Below are 5,665 nucleotides of genomic sequence, written 5' to 3'. Positions count from 1 at the left end.
ACAACACATAGGTAACGGAAATATCAAAACTTGATATACCTAAGTGTACATGCAGCCTAAGATCTATGTTTTACTATTATGACATCCTAATTTGAAAAACAATATAGAAAGAAATTATTAACCTCTGGGTTAAATTCTTTGTGATCTCGTACGTGCCAACTTAGTGTTGGATTAAGGTGTTTAAGGTATTAATTAAATTGGTATAATCTTATGAATAAAAGCAAAGTCCTTTTTGGGTTACCCTCAATAACTAGAAATGACTTTATGATAAGGATAAAATGATTTGTTAGTATATTATACGGTTAATAAATTAAATAGAAATAGTTAGAATTAATTAATTATTAATCATAAGTAACATGGAATTAATTTAGGATTAATTGGAATTAATTAACGATTCAGAAGATGAAATGTAATTGTTGATAATGAAGCAAGGAAATGCAATTCTATAATCATTCAAGGAAATGCCTCTTATAGCTAATAAGGACAACTGCCTTGAATAAATAAAATATTGAATATTTTATTATTCAAATCAAGGTTTATCTTGGAGACCCCTAGCTATAAATAAAGCCTCTTAGCCTCCAATTTTATGGTTAAGCATTCTAACAGGGAGAAATTTGAATTTCTCTTCTTCCCTCCCATCCCCTCTTGATTTCTAGGGTTCTAGGGTTCTGGTCGTGAGTCATTAGAGCAACCATACTTTTGGTACTAGATTTCTAAAGCTTATATAATGATTCAAGAGTGTTATATATGATTATAACACAAATGTATGCATTCCAATCCATTGATTTCGATTATACATAGTTTTATGATTGTCTCAATAGTATGTTACTATTATGAGAAAAAGGCATAAATCTCTAGGTTACATTTGCCCATAAATAGATTTTATGATGCTTCCGTTGTGCAAATTAATTGTTTTGTAACCTAAAAAACTCATTACTTAGTTGCAAGATGAAGGATCCAAAAGATAACCTCCTATAATAGAATCCAACCAACACACCAAATAGCAAAAGGGCGAACTCGTGATTTTGGGTTTTTTTGAAAATCAACAACCCTAGGAGAGTGGTTGTGATTTTCAGATTTAAAGAGTAAGAGAGATAGGGGTTCGACGATTTCGACAATAGGAATACATAGTTATAGTGTTTACCCTATCAGTCTATTTATAGTTGAGCAATGAGTATTCCAGAAGAATACAAGCTCTAGGTTTTATCCTTATCTGAAATAAATCTGTCATATCCATGTCCAAGGGATCTAGAAATCATCCCTACCTTCTCTCATGGAGGTTGCGTAATATTCCAATTAATCCTTATGATTAATTAATATTTAACCACTTTAATTAGTTAAATCCTTTTAATTAAATTACCAAAATAATTTCTAATTAATTAATTAATTCCTTAACAAATTAACACATTATTAATATCCATTTCCTTATTCCACTTGGGTTACGAGACCAGCCCAAAATGACCCTGTTATTATATCAAATATTACCAAAACAGTTAATGACCTTTAACACCATTTCCAACACTACCAGGATTTGATATAATGATCTCTTCTGTATAATCCCATATAACGGACATAATGTTCATGTAGTTTGTCATTTAACATTTCAAGTGCTTTCTTATTAGCATATAACATTGTCCTTAAGAAACTACGCATATAAACTTCTTATTCACTTGTTCTTTCATCTATCTTGTTTTAATGTTTTGCTCTAGCATGCAATTGTTTCAGATATTTTCAAACAATCCAAATTGGATTAATCAATGTAACATGTATGTAATCCTTAATGCAAGTATGAGTTTCAGTCAAGCCCTTAACCTGAAATGAGTGTTAATTGTTCATTCATGAAGCCTTTAACTTAAAGGTACATCTTTTACCTTTTTTTTGTCAATACCACATTTGGCTTGAAGCCTTTCAGTAGAGGATTTGGTCACCTTAATTGGATATTTATTTCCAATAGCATAGTTTGTGAAGCAAAACCTTAATTCCTCCTAATTAGCAAATATTTTCCCAAGATATGGTTTCATTGTCTTCCAATGAACAAATAAGTTATGAATGTCATATTGGGTAATAGGTTCATCAACATCATACTCCATTTCCCTTTCATGATTAGACAAACTTTCTTCTCTAATGGCTTCCTCATTAACATTTTGTCTTTCCTTGTAAATAGGGACATGAACGAAATCAAAGAGGAATGCATCAAAAGGGACCTTTAAATGCTTAGAACTTGTTTGTTTATCAATATCACATTCATCTAATTCATCATCAACAACAAATGTCTTTTTGAGTTACTTGATGTTCCTAACTCCCACTTACCCTCTACATAATCTGAATCATAATACTTACCCCTGCTATTGTAATGAATTAAAAAATAACGAAAGTAAGGAAAAAAGATTATTGTTTTAATAATAAAGACATTGTAAAAACGAAACTCTTAACCACTTGGGTTGTGGTGAGTTGGTAAGACATGTGGAAGATATGGTGGATAACCTATTGACACATGTTCAAATCCTGGAACCACTCAGCCCTTATGACCATGAAGGTTCGCCTGCAGTGACTTCAGGGCATGAGGTAAAGTCTCATGTTTGCAGCGGGGATTAGTCGGTGCGCAAAAGTTGGCCCGGAAACTCTTGTTAGGGAAGTTCCTTTAAAAAAAACTCTTGAAATGAGTACCTTTGTTTCATGTGTATATCATCAGACGATGTTGGTTATTCCATACGATAATTTCAAGATTCTTGCTTCAATGCACATGTGTTTGCCTTTAGAAACTAGGTAGATTTTATAAAGCTGTAAAAATCCTAGTTAATCGAGAGAGAAATAAAAAGATTTGATTGATATGTGTTTGGTTAAATTAAAAAAAGGGTTAAACGAGGGTGATGACATGGCAACATGTTAAATGAGGGTGATTTTTTTTTGAAACGGCAAATATAACCTAATCCTAAATTATACTCCTTAAATTCGTATATGTTCACGACAGGACATAACCCTCAACTCAAAAAGAAATGACAACATCGGATACCATTGGACTACATGTCATTTGGTAGTTATTTTCAATTAATTTTTCTTTTTATGTTTTTTTTTTCATTTTATTAATTAAAAAAAACAAACAATTTAGTTTTAATAATTCAATAGTTTTTTATTTTTTCTTATAAAGTAAAACTTCTCAAATGTTTAGAATTTTATTTTCTTTTATAAATAAACTGATTAAATACATAGATTTTACACCTAGTTGTAAATAAAGACGATGATACGGACGAAATCACGTAGGTGATTACTTGTAGTTAACCGCTGCTACTCGATTTAAAGGTCCTAATTGAATCCAAATATCAAATATAGTGTTCAAATTAAAAAAAATATATATAAAAAAAAAAAACCAATGTCAAAACGAATTTTTAAAAAAACTTTAATTACTTTTGTAGAATTGCCTAAAATAAAATCACGATTCTATATTTCATAACTACCACAAGTCCACAATATCTCCCTGGTAAACAGATTTTGCATAGCCTCATGCTTATATTCAACGAATCGGCCATATTCACCTCCCCTTTCTCCTACAGGGGTTCCCAGGATGATGAAAATTTCTCTCCATTTCCGTTCCATCTTTGTATAGCTCTTCTCTTTTCTCTCACAAATCTTCTACACGATCAGTTAATTGCTAAAAACCCCATTCAATTTGTCATACATCAAGCATAATCTCATCTCACAGGGTTCCCGATTGCTGTTATTTATTAAAATTTGGGGTTTCCTTATCGATTCCTGGTAAAATTCCAATAACAACATATTTATTGTTCAATTCGGTTATATACTCTGTTTATAGGGCTCATTATAAAGTTTTGAACCCCTTGAGATGGATGGAAATAAAGACGATGCTTTGAGATGTTTAAAAATCGGAAAAGATGCGTTAGGGTTGGGTGATCGAGCTCGTGCCCTAAAATTCATCTCAAAAGCTCGAAGATTAGATCCTTCGCTTCCCGTCGACGATCTATTATCGAATCTAGAACCCGACAACCTGGCCGATGAATCGCCTTCCGGTTCACCTTCGTCAAAACCGTCAGAGAATAGCACGGGTGATAGTTCTGGTGTACGGCGTAGGGCTCCGGCAACCGGATCTTCATCACCGGGATCATACACAGATGAACAAATCACGATCGTGAGCGAAATCAAAACGAAAAAGGATTATTACGAGATATTAGGATTGGAAAAATCGTGTAGCGTTGACGATATCAGAAAAGCGTACAGAAAATTGTCTTTGAAGGTCCACCCTGACAAGAACAAAGCTCCGGGATCCGAAGAAGCATTCAAAAAAGTATCGAAAGCTTTCCAGTGTTTGAGCGTGGACGAGAATCGTAAACAGTACGATATTCTCGGGTCAGATGAGCCCATTTACGAGAGGCGCACCCCAACGGCCGGTGGCCACCGCCATGGGTTCACCAACGGGTTCTATTACGACGGCGAGGTGGATGCCGACGAGATCTTTAGGAACTTTTTTGGAGGTATGAACCACGGCGCCACCACCCAGTTCACCGGATTTACTTTTGGGCCCGGCGTAGGTGCAGGGATGCCGGCGGGAAACGGTTCAGGGGGAATTCGGACTTTGATTCAGTTGTTGCCGGTGGTTTTGCTTCTTTTGTTGAACTTTTTGCCATCTAATGAGCCGGTTTATAGTCTTGCCAGGCAATATGGTTATGATTATCGTTTGACTACGCAAAAAGGTGTTAATTTTTTTGTGAAATCGAGCAGTTTTGAAAGGGATTATCCGATGGAAAGTCCAGAAAGAATTGAAATTGAAGAAAGAATCGAGGATGAGTATATTTCAGTTCTTTCTCATAATTGTCAGATTGAAAAACGACGGATTCATTGGGGGAATAAACAGGGAACACCAAATTGTGACGCTTTGAAGCAGTTTCATGCTCCTTTGATACATTGATTCAAGGTTCGGTTTGCTTCCTTTTATTTTTAACCAATTCAAGATTTTGCTATTTGGCTATTTGCCATCTCTTTTCTTACCCCAAAAAGACGAAAATGCCCTTATTATTGTCATTATAGAAAGAATAGTCCTGGAAAGAGCAAAAAGTTTAGATCTTGTTTGTTCTTGCAGGTTTTTGAGTTGTTTTGATGACAATTTGATTATGGAGCTAAGATTTTGTAGGAATGTTTGTGGGTCTTTGAAGTTTTTATAGGAGAGATTTTTGGTTTTTTTTTTTATTATTATGGGGTATTAGGATACTTTGAGTGTTTGTATGTGATTTGACAATATAATAATCTCTATGAATTGTGAGTTTTGGAACTCACTAATCCGAATGATTTGTATAAAAACTTTGTAATTTTCGCCAAGTATATGCATTTTCTTGTGAATATGCAATGTTAGGTTGAAAACGTGTTAAGCAATAACAATTGTCATGAATCTTTTGCGTAACATACAATAGTACCATGCTAAAAAATGATTTAACATAAGCCATTATTATCCCAAAGATGTTTCTTTATCATTCAAGAAGTTTATACCTCATGCATGTTGCATGATAGATTGATATCATGCATTTATAAGAAGACTCCACTTAATTTAAGTTGTTTAATCTTATTTTATAATAAACTTTATTATGTAATGTTTGGTATAAATTGGAATATATTAATAAGACGATCTCATTTTTATCTACATAGTGATATATATTTA

General features: G+C 33.5%; 1 pseudogene across 1 annotated transcript; it reads left to right on the top strand.

The window, feature by feature from the left end:
* Positions 1 to 3,466: 3,466 nt before the first annotated feature.
* On the top strand, positions 3,467 to 5,349 carry LOC145053706 (chaperone protein dnaJ 49 pseudogene; annotated as a pseudogene). The gene is made up of 2 exons (XR_013684592.1): positions 3,467 to 4,927; positions 5,093 to 5,349. The product of XR_013684592.1 is annotated as a chaperone protein dnaJ 49 pseudogene (transcript).
* Positions 5,350 to 5,665: the final 316 nt, after the last annotated feature.

This window comes from Lactuca serriola, chromosome 5 (assembly GCF_051521515.1).
Source record: "Lactuca serriola cultivar US96UC23 chromosome 5, Lser_US96UC23_V15, whole genome shotgun sequence".
NCBI lineage: Eukaryota > Viridiplantae > Streptophyta > Magnoliopsida > Asterales > Asteraceae > Lactuca > Lactuca serriola.
Note: the sequence above shows the minus strand (reverse complement) of the source record. Positions and strands in the feature narration are given on the sequence as shown.